Source organism: Acinonyx jubatus, chromosome D4, assembly GCF_027475565.1.
Source record: "Acinonyx jubatus isolate Ajub_Pintada_27869175 chromosome D4, VMU_Ajub_asm_v1.0, whole genome shotgun sequence".
In the NCBI taxonomy this organism is placed as follows: Eukaryota; Metazoa; Chordata; class Mammalia; order Carnivora; family Felidae; genus Acinonyx; species Acinonyx jubatus.
This window is the reverse complement of record NC_069391.1, coordinates 72,098,396-72,115,750: the sequence shown is the minus strand read 5'-3', so window position 1 is coordinate 72,115,750 and position 17,355 is coordinate 72,098,396. Positions and strand designations below refer to the sequence as shown.

At 44.6% G+C, this 17,355-nt stretch overlaps 1 long non-coding RNA gene across 1 annotated transcript in view; it reads left to right on the top strand.

Annotated features, from left to right (window-relative positions):
* The first annotated feature begins 4,853 nt into the window (after nucleotides 1-4,853).
* LOC113594196 (uncharacterized) overlaps nucleotides 4,854-17,355 on the top strand; it is a 29,522-nt gene continuing 17,020 nt past the window's right edge. Inside the window, exons 1-2 of the long non-coding RNA XR_008291240.1 lie at nucleotides 4,854-4,952; nucleotides 5,147-5,235. This is a non-coding gene — a long non-coding RNA (uncharacterized LOC113594196). The remainder of the gene's footprint in view (nucleotides 4,953-5,146; nucleotides 5,236-17,355) is intronic.

Genomic DNA, 17,355 nt, shown 5'->3' with positions numbered 1-17,355 from the left:
GAGTGAGTGTGGTACATCTGCCTGTTTTGGATCGTTTCTAAGCATTTCTCAAAGGTTAGTTGCACTGTGCCTGAAAGATGCTGTTTTGAACCATCGAAAACCGTTCCCTCAAAACTTTATCAGAGCACAATTTCTTTTTTTAAAACTCTCTGTTGGCAGATATCACTATTCGAAGAGTTTAATGTTAGTCACCTTGCCCTATTAATTTTATTTCTGAAATGTCTCTTGAATATGTCCCCTTTTATCCAGGCTCCTGAGACTGTCTTATGTCACGAACACCTCTCTGCCAGTCCTGTTACCGGGCCCTGGGTTGACTTCTGTTCCAATCTTTCCTAATTTAATTATCTCTTCAGGTTCTTCTCAGGGTTAGTTACCAAGAAATAGGATAGATCATAGAGGTTTTTTCCCTTTGTCTTCTAAAGCCTTCGAGGGCTTTTATTTGCTTATGTGATATGGTCTGAACTACTTCAAGATCGTTAACATCTAGCTTCCAAATGCCTCCCAGTGTCAACTTCCCCTTCATCCCTCTACATATATTAGATTTAGGAACCGGCGGGTTCCACAAATACACCCGATGCTTTCACGTTTCTTTGTCTTTGTTCACTCTAATTCCTCATCCCGAATGTCCTTACTCCGCTTTTCTAGTTATGGAAACCCTAGCTCAACTCAAATATCACCCCTTCACGAAGCCTTGGGTACACCTGAAAGTACCTGTTCTTTCCTCTCTCCCCCCCCCCACCCCCCCAGAGCACCCTGGAGTAAATTAGTATACTGACGATGGAGAAAGGCTTACAGTTGAATCAAAGTCTATTCAGGGACCCTCTTGGTGTTAGAGAGATGATTTAGTCTTCAAGGAAAGAAATACCAAACATGTTGGGATGAATAAGAGACCTGCTTATTGGTTCATGTACCCAAAAATCTAGCAGTTGAGCTGGCTGACTGTGGTGCCCAGCTAATGGTTTCAGGGTCTGTCCTTCATTGTATTTCCTGGTTCTAGATTCCTTCATGTTCATGCCTTCCTCTCAGTCTTCAGCAGACCCTTCACTCATGCATGGGAGGAAAGTAGTTCTAACAAGCCCCAGATGTAGAGGCTGTTTTCAGCTCTTAATCTCAAAAGGAGAGAAATCCTCGTCCGTAATATCTGTATCAACAGCCACAGCCCCACCCCACCCCACCCCGGCCACCAGAGGACACCGAGTGTCCCTATTTGGGTCACACGTCCACCTTGGCTCTATCACTTTCCCCTAACTGGGAAGTTGAGGTTCTCTGATTGGCCAGCATAGGTCATATGCTGGTTCCCGTGGTGAAGGAAGTGGGGCCACATGATGGACAGGAGCGCCAGAGTATTGTAGAGTGAGGAAGGAACCATCTCCAAGAGTAAGGTGATTTTCTTCATTATATTTTCTTTCGGGTTCTTTCATTTTGCTCTCCATTACAGCTCACTTTTCATGTATATCTTCTCCTTTGAATTCTAAGCTTCTTGAGGACATGTATGTACCTCCATTCCATAAATGTTAGCAGGATTCAATAAATATTAGTTGAGTGACGGACTTACCAAGCAGATGGCAAATGAAAGAGCACCCCAAGTTAACATTTTAATGGGTTAAGGATCTTTTTGACCTTTCCAGAGCCTCATTAGTGAGACTTGATATTTTGGGAATTAAGGAAGATGCGCATTCACAGAAAATGGGGGAGGGCTTACTATTTAAGATAACAATCCTTTTTTGTACAATGTCAGACCCTGAACACTTCCATCTACGATTTGGCTAGCAAAAACCATTTACATCAAACATTTTTTACTTGGAAAAATGCTTACTTTTAGTAGAGAAAATATTGATATAATCACTAAAACAATGATACTTGAAAGCTGCATTTTTAATTTCTCACCATTTGGCAGTCAATTTTGTTTTATCCTCTTAGAAAGTAAGAGGTCTTGCCAACTAGAGTTTTAAAGTCTTCAAAATGGAAAATTAAACAGTAGTTCCTCATTTCTTTCCTTTTCTTAGTAACTTTAAATAAATCTAAGAAAATGACCCTGCTTTGCATACTTTTGCTCTAAATGCTCTTAAAGAGCTTCATTTAAACTAGCTATTTCATTAGTATGATGCTACACAACACAATTAACCACTCTTGGCCGTGACATGAACAGTACTATATCGTGAATACTTAATTCGTATTGTTTCTTTCAATGAGCTTTTTAAAGGAATTTCTAAGCTTGTTTTCATCAAATCTGTGTTTAGAGGTTGCTTAGGGTGGAGGTTAAGCATTCTGAATTTAGAAACAGATTAGCCTGATATGAAATCTAACTCTGCCACTAATTAGTTCTGGGTGTCCTTGGATCTTCAATTTCAGTTTCCTCATCTGTAAAATGGGACCAATGATATCTGGCTCAGAGAATTGGGAAGATTAAAGGGATAATGTGAGATTGTGTATGGAGTATATGGAACGTTGTTAAAGCCTCAATATAAGGGCTATTATGATAACAGCTATTATTTATTGTACTGCTTTAGACAGGAAGCAAAGCAGGAATCACCAGGAAAGGGATCTTTGAGCCATTGTATTAAAAGTGCTCCTGCATAGGGGCGCCTGGGTGGCTCAGTGGGTTAAGCGTCTGACTTCGGCTCAGGTCATGATCTCACGGCTCGTGAGTTTGAGCCCCGCGTTGGGCTCTGTGCTGACAGCTCGGAGCCTGAAGCTTGCTTCATGTTCTATGTCTCCCTCTCTCTGCCCCTCCCCCTGCTCATGCTGTCTCTCTCTGTCTCTCAAAAATAAATAAACATTAAAAAAAAAAAAGTGCTCCCGCACAGAATGGAAAACATGGCATTTAAAAGACGGAACAATGCCCTTATTTCATCTTCAGTAAGATGTCCTACTTTCAACCCTTGATGGACTGATGGCTTCACTGCTTTGTTCTCGCATGCCTTCCCTAACTGCAACTGCCAGTATTTTGGGCAAAAGACCCCTCCTCCCTAGATGGACTATGAGGACCACAAGGCCAGTCCCACAAGATAGAGATATCTTACTCCATTTGAACTACATTTAATCTTTTTGGAAAATGTAAAGCTGTTATATTCCAGTTTCTTTTTTTTCTTTATTATTATTTTTTTAATGTTTGCTTATTGTTGAGAGAGAGAAAGAGAGGGAGAGAGAGAGAGAGAGAGAGAGAGCAAGTGGGGGAGGGGCAGACAGAGAGGGACGCACAGAATCCAAAGCAGGCTCCAGGCTCCAAGCTGTCAGCACAGAGCCCGATGCGGGGCTCGAACTCATGAACTGTGGAATCATGACCTGAGTTGCCGTCGGACACGTAACCGACTGAGCCACTCAGGTGCCCCTATTCCAGTTTCTTAAATATAAAAGATGTGATATGAAGTAAGGAATAGCATACAGGGAGATCTAGGTAGACATGTCAGGGTTGTAATGAGACCACAAATCACAGAGCTTTGCTATGATTAGTCATGGTGGTCTAGACGATGATGGCTTGCCCAACTTGACAGCTGCCATGATTCTGGATTGAGCATACTGTCTCCTGCAAAGAGCATTCCTGTTTAATATGTACATACAGAAGGTGTTCCTTCTTATACACTCCTTGCCTATTGTCATTGGCTGTGTATGGTAATTTTAGAAACTTTATTTTGCAAGAATTTCAAACGTGCGGAAATGTTGCAAGGTTGGTTAAGAAAATTGTATAGCTTTAGGGGTGCCTGGCTGGCTCAGTCGGTGGACCGTGTGACTCTTGATCCCAAGGTTGTGAGTTTGAGCCCCGTGGGAGGTGTAGAGATTACTTAAAGAAATAAAAATCTTAAAAAAAAAGAGGGAGAGAAAATTGTATAGCTTTTATCCAGATGCACAAATTTTGTTGTGAATGAACACATGGTAAAGATTTTAACTTACTATTAATGAAAGAAACAGGCAAACGTTATGACCGGTTCAAAGGTTCAATTCCAGATCAAGAGCATGGAAGTGAATTTGCAAATGGTTGCAATGCTGGCTTCTCACAGTGGGGGAGGGAGCCAGGTGAAATGCCGCTTGACAGGATTTCTTTACTTGCCTTTAGACAAGAAGCATTTCGCCTTGCCATGACGATTCGCTAATTTTAATTTTTTTTAATGTTTATTTATTTTTGAGAGACAGAGACAGAGCACAAGTGGGGGAGGGACAGAGAGAGAGGGAGACACAGAATCCGAAGCAGGCTCCAGGCTCCCAGCTGTCAGCACAGAGTCAGAAGGGGGCTCGAACTCAAGAACTGTGAGATGGTGACCTGAAATGAAGTGGGATGCCTAACTGACTGAGCCACCTAGGCGCCCCCCATGGGCTCATTTTATACATTTTGCCACATATCCTTTATCATTCCCGCTTTCTCTAATTAAATTTTTCTAAAGCCCTTTGAGAATAATTTGCATGCCTCCTGCCATCCTACCCATTAATACCTTGAATTCGCTATGAATCGTGGAAGAAAACACATTCTCTTACTTCACCGCGGCAGGTTATTAAATCCAGAAAATGCGACTTTGCCACAGTCCTTCCCTGTAATCCACGGTGCATGTTTTGTCAGTTGTTCTAATAATATTCTCGATGGCATTTTTCATTATCCAGTATTGAATTCAGTCCAGGGTCACATATTTCAGAGAGTTATCATGTCCCTGCTGTGTCCTCGTGCTTTTTAGAAAAGTTTGAAGTTTGCCTACGTTGGAAATCTACAAAGATTGTGGCGTTTCCCTGCGTGCCTGTTGGTGTTGGTGTTACGTCATCTACGAAAATATTCTCAGCTGTTACGTCAAAAGCTGACTTTAAAAAGAACAAAACAAGGGGGTTTCTACTCTGAAGTCCGACTGGGGGGTGGTGGCGGGGGCGGAGGGGCGGGGAGCAAGCATTAATCAGAACATCGAAGTGAGCCCCACCATGGCTACGTGTACAAATAGCTGTTGATGGCTTTGCCATGCTTACTGAACTGAGTAAGTCTAAAAGCCTTCCGTGTGCATTCCTATTTTCGGGCGCAATACAGTACGTTAACCTCAGAATATCAAATTGAACCAGGGGTTCTGAGAAGAGCCGCCTGCAAAGCGGTTAGAATGACACTCCTCATTACACCGTCCAGATTCAGGTTTCAGACAACCATAACCAGCCTTTGCCGGCTTCTCACCTACAGGCAGACCCAGGCAGCCCCAAATCAGAGCCTGCCCTCCGGCAAGGGCTCCCGGACCTCTTCACAGGTGAAGTCCACGGAGACCCGGAAAGGTGAGCCTGAAAGGGGGAGGAAGCACCCTTTCCTGATGACATTTTTTGCTTGCTTGTTGGTTGGTTGGTTGGTTGGTTTCCTCCGGAGGCCCAAATAAACAGCCCAGGCAAGGCTGCTCACCACACAGTATGTCAGCACATATTATGCAGTCTGGGGCTGAGTGGATGTGTCAGCTGCCCATTAGACCACACTAAAATAGAATTGCTGGACGCCTGAAGCATGAAGCATGATATTAGATAAAGTGATGAAATCTCACTCGATTAAAGAGCCAGGTCAAGGACAGTTACCTCGGGAAATTCCTTTTTTCCTCGAATATTCTCGCAACTTTGATGAATTTATCGTTTTCTTGCTTATTTTTCATTATCGTCCGGGGCTTTATGAACAATAAAATGTGCCTTCAGCAGGCACTGACATATGGGAGCGATCGGAATCATAGGTTATATCGATTCAAAGAAAGAAAGGAGGAAAAAAAAAGATGGGATTGACATTGCCACAGGTCAAAAGCCTTTGGAAATGTTGGATTGATTGGTTTAGACAGTTGTTTGATTTTTCTCTCTTTCTCTAGCTCTTTTATTTTTATTTTTTATTTTTATTTATTTTTCCCCCTAGTAAAGGGATAAGAGAAAGAACAGAGAGGGTAATCTTTTTTTATTTTAGGCCCACTGAAGGATAGGAACAGAGGCATGCGGCCTGGCAGAAATTTTTATTTTTCTTTATTTGATTTATAAGGACAGGAGAGAAATGCTTCTTGCAAAGGGCTCCTTTTTGCAAAAGGGCTTGCAGCCGGAATGGAAATGGCTGCACACCTGCCTTGCTTCTTAAAACCTGGGTGCTTCTTAAAACCACAGCTCGCCTGTCTGGCACTTCCGAACCGGAGACAAAAAAAAAAAGAAAAGAAAGGATTTGGGTCCATGCGTACTGCACTCTGGCTTAATTTCACCTACAATAACGTTTGAGAAGCAAAAGGAGGGAAGGTGAATATTCGGAGCACTTGGGTTTTCCCCTTAGTGCTTAAGGGTTCTCTCCATCTCTCCCTGTCCCCACCTCCCCGGCGGGTCCAAGGGACATCCCGGGATGTCCCCGTGGGAGCAGCGCTGAGGCCAGCTAATCAGAACACGTAGACGCTAATTCATTTGGTTCAGCTGCTCCTTGTTTGGGTCAGAAAGCGGCAGTTGCAAATGTGCTCATCTGGAGGGTTGAGAGCATTTTGCAGGTATATGTGCCAGCACCACTTGAAGGTTCTTTGCAAACTCTCAAATGTAATAAATGATGGAGGTGTTTTAGTTCAGTGAGTTTCCCATGCAGCATTTTAACTTTGGGCTCCAATTCCAACCTATACACGGAGGCTGCTTGAGTTTTTTAGATTCCTTTTTTTCCCTTCATAAAACAGGGATCATATTAGCATACTATGCCTTTTCTAGCTTCCAAGACTATAAGGAAGGTGAAGTAAGGTCACCTATTTACAGGGATGTTGAGTTCTTAAGATGCAAAGTATTATCTAGATGCCAAATAGTGTCGTGATTATATTTTCATATGATAGTAATTTTTTTTTATTAAAAAAATTTTTTTAAACATTTATTTATTTTTGAGAGAGAGAAAGAGAGAGAGAGCACAGGCAGGGGAGGGGAACAGAGAGGGAGACACAGAATCCAAAGCAGGCTCCAGGCTCTGAGCTGTCAGCACAGAGCCCGACGTGGGGCGCGAACTCTCAAACTGTGACATGATGACCTGAGCTGAAGTCGGATGCTTAACCGATGAGCCAGCCAGGTGCCCCATATGATATTAATTTTTAATGCTGGTGGACACAGAATTTGTATGACCCAGGCAGCTGCACTCACTTGGAATGTGAACCATAGATACACTTAAAATTTCTTTTCCAGCAAATTGCTTAGGCATTACATGATGTTTCTATAAATCTAGCTTCTTCTTTATAACAGCATTTCCCAGGTGGGAGCTGATGTCCAAGGCAGAAACACGTTAAAGAGCAGGTGGTGGGACAGGCAGGAAATGCGGAAGTTTTTTAAGTATAATGTTGATGCCTCAGTTTCTCCAAAAATAATAGGACAAAAGTGAGAGGGCAATAGTTTTCTTCTTTTAATTACAGAAAGAAAAAGCATGATTACTCGCTACATACAAATGTTAGACAATTGTTTGCAGGTCTGATCAACTACAATCTTTCTCTTCCCTCTGGAGCCAAGGTTTTTTCTTTTTCTTTTTTTTTTTCCTCTTCAAAATATTGTAGTGGTTTGAAAGATCAGAAGGCAATTGTGCTAAATTTGCTATTATTAGCATGGAAGTGATAACAGCTTTCTTATCCCTTGGGAGAAGAAGAGGCAGGTGGGGGCCCAGCGATTCTCAGTGCGGTATCGGCAGGCTTCTCACCAAAACAAAAGGACTGAGAATATCTGCCTATGAGAAAATGAGGAGTCTGATACTTTTTCTCTGGGTGAGCTGCATGTTGAAGACACACGAAGAGGTAAAAGTGAGGGTCACGAAATGGGTGGAGTTTAAACTTTTTTTTTTGATGTGTATTTATTCTTGAGAGACAGAGAGAGATTGAGTGTGAGCAGGGGAGGGACAGAGAGAGAGGGAGGGAGGCACAGAATCCCAAGCAGTCTCCAGGCTCTGAGCTGTCAGCACAGAGCCCGACCCGGGGCTTGGGGCTTGAACCCATGAACCGTGAGATCATGACCTGAGCCGAAGTCAGATGTTTATCTGACTGAGCCACCCAGGCGCCCCAAAGTGGGTGGGGTTTTAAAGCCTTCTTTAAATGGGGCTTTAATGGGGAATGGGGAAGACCCACACCAAGTATTGGTGGCAAGGTCAGGGGGCATGCCCCATGTTTTTCTTCCTCCCCACCGAACACCTGGGCAGCACCAGGCAGGAATCGTGTGTCTCCTGATGGTCATCTTGCTCATGATAAAAGTTCTATGTCTCATCCCGAGCAACGATAAAACAAAACAACAACAAAAAAAAATGACTTTGAAACCTCTCATCGGCACCTCTAATGAACACAATAGATAAAAGAATATGCTTATCAGAAATGGTCCTCCTTTGCTCCATGACGAACTCAGCAAATACTCCATTAGAAGGGTTTGGTTTCCCACGTGGGTGGTGAAGTCTCCTGAGTTATATTAAGGCTATAAATGCATTTGGAAGTAGCTCAGAGCCTCACTCGAGGGGATGGGTACTCTTTATTCGTCATTCCTCCCCAGGAGGCCCTGATTAGCCCAACACTCATTTGGTACAATAATGGAACAGGAAATTTCTTCTAGGCGCCTGCAACAGAAACTCAGTGGAATGTTTGCTACCTTGGGAGTATCAGGTCATTTTCATATCTGCCGGGGAAACACGTGATCCCGGAAAAGGAGGGGCCGGGAAAACAGTGGCCTTGGACAAAGACACAGCTTCCATGGCAGAATATTTCCAAGCAGGGCCAGGGGTGGGATTTTTGTCTTCCCCATCAAATCACCTTCACATATTTTTCATCCTCTCCTTTAAAATGTATGCTTCTGTTTGGTTTGTTTTATTTTAACGTAAGAGAACCGACTGAAAGGGCAACTTCTGTGAACCTGCAGGCTTCTAACCGGAAGGGTTCGTCACTTCAGTCCTGAATACGGATTTATGTCCCCTCGGCCAGCACGAGGGGAGGGGCACATTTCTTTTTCTCCCCATGATGCCTTCCATGACATGACACATGAATGATGGAGTATATAATGATTTAACCAAGCCTGATCTTTCCACCTGGGGACACACACAGCACTTAAAGTGTCCGCACATCCTATTTATTTATTTATTTGATCTCTTAAGTAGAGAAACCAGGGTATTTAAAATCCACTGGCTTTTTAATCCTTTACACAGAGAATTCCTTTTTTCTTTTTACAGGGAAACTATCCCCACAAGCCAAAGCGGTCGAGTTTGAGTTATAGGGAAATTCCGCAAACGTTTACATTGTGATTCTTTCATTCTTTAATTGCTGCGGCTTTTGTATGACCTCCCCTTTATTTGGGCCCTGTGCAGAGGAGAAATTGCCATGTCCTTCATTCCTAAAGTTAATCCATCAGTCATGTCACTTTGACTGATTAGTTTCTTTCCCAGGGACCACACGGCATATGGATTCAGCTAGATTCATTCCTGTCTGATTCACTGTGTTGCAGGTGATGTGATGTGCCAGTGAGCTTCCTTGCAGCCAGTGCCGGGTTTCTTAAGAGCACTGGAGTACCTCTTGAATGATGTGGGAATTCCTCTAACGCCACTGATGTGGTGGTCCCTTTAGGGTAGGATATGCCACAGTCTTTTTTTTTTTTTTCCTTCTTGTTGTCTAGCTTAGCCAAATACGATTCAACATAGGGAAAAGTGAGTGAACAGAAAGGAAGATGAGGCAGGTCTCATATATCTGGGTTTTAGATTAACATAGCCACATGGACCAGTACGAATTAAGCTACATTTGAAGTGGCCTCCGGGGAAGCCTACTAGTCCCCATAATCCAACGGCACTTAAATATTCAGGACAAAGTTATAAAGTGGCCAGTTGGTATTAAAACTGATCACACAGAGTAGAAATTGAGAGCGAAGGAAAAGCAGAAATGTATTTTATTTAGGAAGGCCTTGACAATTTAGATGCAGTCAAAGAGAGCTCAGTGTTCCTGTGTGAAAGAGGTTAGTTTTGCCTAATGTCCGTTATTACCCGAATCCAACCAAGATGGAATTTCAGATCCCAAGCAATACAGGAGAGAAGAAGGGTAAGGACAACTGGTCAGTGAGGGACAGAGGAGTGGGGCTTGGGGGAGAGAAAATACTGGGAGGATGACATTTGACCAAGACCATGAAGGAGATGGTCAAGTGGGTCTTGTAGAATCTTCCAGGTAGAGACAACAGCAAGTCAAAGGCTGTGTGGTAGGTAGGTACTGTGCCTGGTGAGTCTGAGGAAAACTGAAGACACCAGGTTTTCATGGAATGTTGTTGTAAAAGGGTGATAGAAGGAAATGTGGGGTCATGAGGGGGTTCTCTTCAAGTGCTTGACACTAGTGGGCATGGGAGGCAAGGGAGAAGTTCATGACACAGGGAGAAGGTTAGGAGAAGTGGTCGTTGCACAAGTTAGGATGGAGTAAGAGGGGAGATAGAGTCCATTATACATGTGGAGGGCTGGCTATAGAGAGAAGCCTAATAGTTCATCTATCATAGCAGGAGGGAGCAAAGAACGGATGGGCACTGCTCAGGGTCACAAGGAGATTGGGTTCTGGGAGCCTTGGAAGTTGTTTTTAGATTGTGTGTGTGTGTGTGTGTGTGTGTGTGTGTGTGTGTGGTGTATGTTAAGTAAAGCCATCAAATGAGAGTAAGGATGGGCAATATGTATTGGAGGTTTGAGGAGAAAGAAAAAGTCATGAAAAAGTCATCCAGGGCACGTTGTTCTCTACGTGTGGTCCAGACCAGCAACATCAGCACCACCTGAGAGATACAGTTACTCAAGCCCTGCCCCAAACCGACTGATTCAGAAATCTGGGGAGGGAGGCCCAGCAATCTGAGTTTTCATGTATTTCTAGGTGATTCTGTGGTAATCTCAAACTCGGGAGCAAGTTAAGGGTAAACAGGAGACTGATGGATTTCTAGAAATGTATGTTGATGGGAAGAACAAAGAACCTCCTTGAAGACACTGTTCAGGAGTTGACAATGAGATCAGTCAGGGAGTCAGGTGTCTCTCTCCAGCCCTGACCATGTCTGTAGGTGCACAGAGATGAATGATTAGATTTAACCTCGCTTGGGGGTTTTTTCCAGGTGAGAACAGTGAAACAAGATTGTGAAGAATATTTGCCAAGGTGTAATATAATGGTGGAGTCTCACAACCTAGGCTAAGCGGAAAACCAAGCGACCATGAAAATATATGATCAATTGCTAATAAGTCCCAGTGGAGCTAAAGCTTCTTAGAGTTGGGATATCAGAGTGAGCTGGAAAGAGAGAATGCTTGAAATTACAATTATAGAGGAGTTCTATTTGCTGGCAGTAAGTCTAGGTATGACCTTTGAAGTGACTGCTTGAGGCAGAGTGGAGGATGTAAGAGTTGGAGGAGAGGGCATCAGGAAACTGAGAGTCTAGGACATTGGCAAGATTTTATATATATGCGTACTGAAGTCATCATGTATGCTGGAGAAGTAGCAGTAAGCCAAGAGCTAAAATCTGCAAAGGATTGGGGGGGGGGGTCTGTTAGTGACTGTAACAGATTGGAATATAGAGTGATAAAGACTAATGACATGACATTCAAAGATGTTGTTGTTCTTGTGTTGGGAGGGAGGCTGTATGAAACAGGAAGGATACCCACCCCCCACCCCCAGGCCTGGTGTTGCAAGAGTCTTGAAGGACACAGCGGCCTTCACCTCAGAGGGCTGAGTGAAAAGCAAGTCGTTTCCCGAGAGGAGAGTCCAGAATTTGGTGGTTAAACCCGAATTCCAGAAGGCAGTGTGGAAGGGTTTTGGGAATTTGAGCGGGGTCATAGAGTGAAAGAGAAGATGGGAAAATGCAGAGATGGTTGAGGACAAGAGTCCACGGAGATGAAAGGTGACTGAGAGTTCTAAGCATCTTGTGGGGCCTGGCACCCACCAGAGAACAGGGCTAAGTGAGGTTTGCCTGTGTGTCCTCAACAAGGCTGGGAGCATTGCGGGGCAGTGAACTGTGGTGGACTTGCCGGGAGTGTTCTGAGGCCTTCTTCACTCTTGCCGACGGCCGTGTGAGGCCAGAGATGGGCAGGCTCACCCTTGGTGTCTGGAAATCGGGGAGAGGTGGGAGGCCAGGGAAGCATGATCTTCTTTGGCTGACTGTGTGGACGGCTCTCCCATCGGAGTAGATTTGGAAATAGCTATTGGAAAATGGTGGAGAGTAGATGAGTCAAGGCTACTACTGTAAGTTCAACGCCCTAACACATGCCCAATTCAGAAGTCTCGGGTTGGTAAAAGTTCTACGTATTTATTCTTGTCTTCTTTAAATCTTGGAAGTGGAAAAGGAAAAGATAAAAATAATCGGAAATTAAAAAAAAATCAAGTTTATTTATTTATTTTGAGTGAGAGAGACAGAGAGAGTGAGCAGGGGAGGGGCAGAGAGAGAGGGAGAGAGAATCCCAAGCAGGCTCCATGCTGTCAGCGTGGAGCCTGATGCAGGGCTCGAGCTCACGAGCCAGGAGATCGTGACCTGAACTGAAACCAAGAGATAGATGCTTAACAGATTGAACCACCCTGGAGCCCCCCAAATAATCTGAATTTTTATGCTTTTATCCCTCCAGTTTTGTGAGGCCCAGGAAGTACCCCTCAAGTGTATTCGTTGCTATTATTTCCAGCAAGAATTGCCACTTCATTTCATGTCAGTGCCCCATCCGTTCTTCCTGACATGGCTCACATACAAGGAGACATTTTTTGCATACCGGTGAGTAGATGCTCTTAGGAACCAGTGTGGATTGGTGGCTTGAGCATAGGTCCTGGGTGTGAGCCACGTGCCTAGGATGAAATAACGTATACTTTTCTGGGGATAAACACCTGGAACGCAGACATGGGAACTACCGAAAAAGCAGTTGTTTCAGATGCCAAATACTTTCAGAACAGCTAGCTCCAGTGGAAACCTCTTCAAGTCTGGCAAGAATTCCAGGGTCTCTGGGCTGTACATGCTCTGTTTTCACACTGTAAGCCATTGCTCTGCGTAGAAATGCTCGAATGCGGTTGGAATTCTTGTAACGTCCCTTTAAGTGGCATAATATCGTATGCAGAGTGACAAGCCCCATTAGAAAATGCAGTCTCCCCTCACAGCTAGGCTTAATGTGCAGCAGGGGAAGGGACTGATGCAGGAATAATTCCTCTTGATGACTCAAGATTGATTCTAGAAGAATTTAAAGAAGAATGTGGGCTTTTCAAGGAAGTGGATAATGCAGGAAATCTCTGGACAGCTGCCGGCGACATTGAGTATCTGGGGAGAGCTGCAGGGTCAAGAGAAAGATTTGCTTCTCCAAGGCCTGAACTAAGAAATAAAACAAAGCAAAACGAAAGCAAACATATGATGACAACCGGAAAACCCTTGAACCTGTGAGGAGGACTTACGTTTGTCTATCTATCTATCTATGAATGAAGGAGTGGGGGGAGGGGCAGAGAGAGAGAGGGAGATAGAGGATCTGAACCGGGCTCTGTGCTCAGAGTGGGGAGCCCCATGCAGAGCTCGAACCCACGCATGGTGAGATCATGACCTGAGCCGAAGTTGGAGCTGGACGCTTAATCCACTGAGCCAGCCAGGGGCCCCCAGGACTTGCCTTTAAAGTGGAATGTCAATCCCTTTCTTACCCACTTCCCTTTGTGTTACTATTACTACTAACTGCTGTTAACCATTTCTTCTCCAGGCTTAGAAAACATTGTTTCAAAAGACACAAATGGAATCAGCCTATAAATACTGTTTTGCCAGTTTGCTTCAAATTGAATGGATTTTGGACCTGAAGATGTACTATAGTCTTTCGTTCAGCTGTTCAGTGTTCTGTGTATCCTTATGGAATAATTTATATAACCTATCCCTATTAACATTTAAATGGCTTTCATTTGAGACTATTACAACAAAAGTGCCGTTAATGTCCTTGAGCATTATTTTTGTGCGGTAAGGCAAATCTGTTTATGGGTGAAATTCCTAGAAGCGTAATTCCTGGGTCAAAGAATACATGCATTTCTTTAAGCTCGGTAAATAACATGTTTTATTTTAAGCTCAGAGTATTCTTATGAATCCATAAGTAAAAGGTGAATAAAAAATCTAAAACTAATAACGGAACACATGTCAGACAGAAAAAGAAATACAATTGGTTAGTGAGCAAATGAACAGTTACTCAGTCTCACCCCTTCACTAACTGGAAATTAAAACCAGATAGCATTTTCCCTGTAAAGTTGATAAATACTCCTACATTTGATCCCACAGGTCATTTGTGAGAGGGCGGGGAGCCAGCACGGGCACACACTTTTGATGATGGTGTGAGCGATCATCACCTGTTTTGGCAAGAGCGTTAGCGACAGCTTTGCTGGTGTTTTTACTCTCGATGCCCTGTCACTTGGCCTTGAGTTATGCTCTGCTCATTTGATTAGAGGAAGATCTTTAGGCACTAATTATAGTTTATTTTTCAGTGTGGAAAGCTGTCCGACTTACCTTATACTGGACTGATTTACTGGTTTAACAGTATGGGCATTCTGTTGCATTCATTCAATAAATGTTTATTAGGCATCTATTATGTGCCACTGGGAACACAGTGGGGGACACAGGGTGACTAGCAGTGGACGTGACAGGCAAGGCCTCTACTCTCACAGAGTTTTTATTCTAATGGGCAAAGGCGACAACAAGATGTATGATGTATAGCAGGAGGTGACAAGGCCTGGGGCAGAACCAAAATGGGTAAAGGGATAGCGAGTGACTGAAGGGCCATTTAGATAAGATGCCAGAGAGTCTTTCTGAAGAAAAGACATTTTAGCTGAACACTGGATGACAAAAAAAAAAAAAAGAGGTGGCTAATCAAAGAACTGGCAAGGGCCCTCCAAACCGAGAGCACAGCATGGGCAAAGGTCCTGGGGCAGGCAGGAGGACCAGTGTTATAGCACGAACTGCGTCCTCCCAAAATTCAAATGTGGAAGCCCTGACCTCCAATGTGACTGTGTTTGGAGACAGGGCCGTGAAAGAAGTAATTAGCATCAATGAGGGCATCACTTACACCAAACATATCCCAAAGCTGCTTACCTCTCTCAACCCCCATCTCTACTCTCTAGCTGACACCATCCATTCTGGGGGCCTGGGAAGCCTTCCTCATGTCCTTCTTGCTTCCTATCTGCCCCTTTGATTCCATTCTCCTCAAAACAGCTGGAGCAAGATGTTAAAAGGCAAGGCTATGGGAGGATATGCAGACACAGCCAGAAGGCAGCTGTCTATCAACCAAAGAGAGAAGCCTTAGAAGAAACCTTCTGCCACTGTGATCTTGGTCTTCCAGCCCCCAGAACTGTGAGAAAATAAATGTCTGTTGTCTAAGCCACCCAGTCTGTGGTGTTTTGTGACATCTGCCTGAGCACACCAAGACAGCCAGTGTGGCTGAAGCTTCGTGACTGGGAGGCAGTAAGGAGGACGTAGGGTTCGAGAACCAGGCAAGGGCCAGGAGGACAGGGCTTTGAGGGCTGGGGGTAAGAGGCTGGGTTTAATTCTAAGTCTGATGAGAAATTATGGGAGGCGGTAGTGCCTTTTAACATCTTGCTCCAGCCGTTTTGAGGAAAATGGGGTCGAAGGAGCAGATAAGAAGCAGGTAGGATATGAGGAAGCCCTTCCCGGATACGCAGGAGGGATGGTGTCAGCTAGAAAGTAGCTAGCTCTCTGGTTTGGTGTAAGTGAGGGAAGCCCAGGGGACCCTTCCCTGATAGTCTATAAAGATAGGGTGCTGGGAGTGATCCACGTTGGCGATCCATCCAATTAGTGGTGCATTCTCTGTAGACAATATCAAGACCGACCAACCCAAAGCCCTCTGCTTTTTACTATCATCACATGCTGACGGTTGTAGACAGTGTCAGTGAAACGACATTCCTCCTGGGAGCACGGGACTCTCCTAGCCTTTCCCACCACCCACCACGCTGGTGTCGCTGGAAGACGTAGGGTGAGCCCAGTAACTGCACCTGCTAGGGCAGTGAGGCTGAGGATCTCAAGTTCCCCTCGTGAGACTGGCCGCATCCCCTCCCTCTCTGAAGGGCCAGTGGATAAAGACAGGAGTGGAGAAGGCAACAGAGTCTCCTTTGCCAGCGCTCTCCCACCTGGAGAGACAGAGCACCTCCCTCCTCTTTGCCTGAGGCATGAACAGAGGAAGAGGTGGCAAGGAATTCCTGAATTCTCCTCAGCTTTCTGTTCCTTCTCAAACCTTTGGGCAAAGGATGAGGCTGTCCCTGGAGAGAAGGGGCCAGAAGAGTGTCAAAGCAGCCATCTCCCTTTTGTGCCACTCCCAATACCCCACAGGACACGGAGAACCCATTCTTGCCACGAGGGAGCTGGGCAGTTCAGCTTTTACGCCAGGAGGATACAGGACGGTCCTATAAGGACATCATTTCAAAGGCCGAGTTGAATTTTAGACTCAGTTCTTATCTCAAACTATACCAAGCCCGTTAGCCAGAATAGCTCACCAGGGATTCTGGACTAGATTCAAATTAGCACAATACTGATTCCCTAAATATGAACAATGGATCACTTCTTTCACAGCTAAAGTCCTGGAAGAAATGAGAATTTAGAAGTGAAATAAAAGTGCAAATTCCTTTTTTCTTGTAAACCAAAGACACTTAACTCTAAAATACCTTCTTCCCACGTTTCCCATTCTGCTCAGACTTGGAGAGTCTCACCCTACTGCTGCAGGTGGGGCCGTCTTCCTGGGCTGCCACGGTGATTACCCGATGCTAAGAGTGGATTCCTCCAACCTCAGAACTCTTATGCGTCCCACGTCTCCAAAGACTCAAGTCAACCCGATTCTCAAGATGATTGATCAGCGCACCGGGCCCATACAGAGATGAATGGTGTCTGATCCCCAGTGAGAGCATTTCACAAATAGAAGCTATGTTCTCCTCTGTCTTGAGCCAGCAATGGATTGAAGCTGAGAGTTGGTGGAGGAAGTAACACAGAGAAAAAGTAGGAAGGAAAAGATTCATCTTGCCTCTAGATTTGCCAGAACGCCAGTTACTCTATGCCAGCTGTCTGGAGTGTACAACATGTTCACTTAAACTCAATTGGGAAAATGTTCATCATGAGCTTCAACATACTGCCATATGCCTTGCATAAGGCCAAAGCTTCTCGTCTGAGCTACTACTGTTGGAACTTTCTTCCTCAGAATCCTGAGGAGAAGCAAAGACCTCTGTCTGCTGTGTGCTTCACCCCCAAAACCTGCGGTAGCTCTGGGTTCCTTCAGCTCTGTGTGGGGCTGTCAGAATCCCCCAAACCCGTGCCTGAGTGGTCCCTGAGATACAATGACCCCAAATCTTTCCCTTTTCTCATGTTCTCCCCCTTAATTCCCCACGCCTTGAATAAATTTAACTGCTTAAGAGGCGGCACAAGATCCCCTGTTAAGCACCCACTTCCTGGTGTATCAAGTTCACAGCTGCAGGC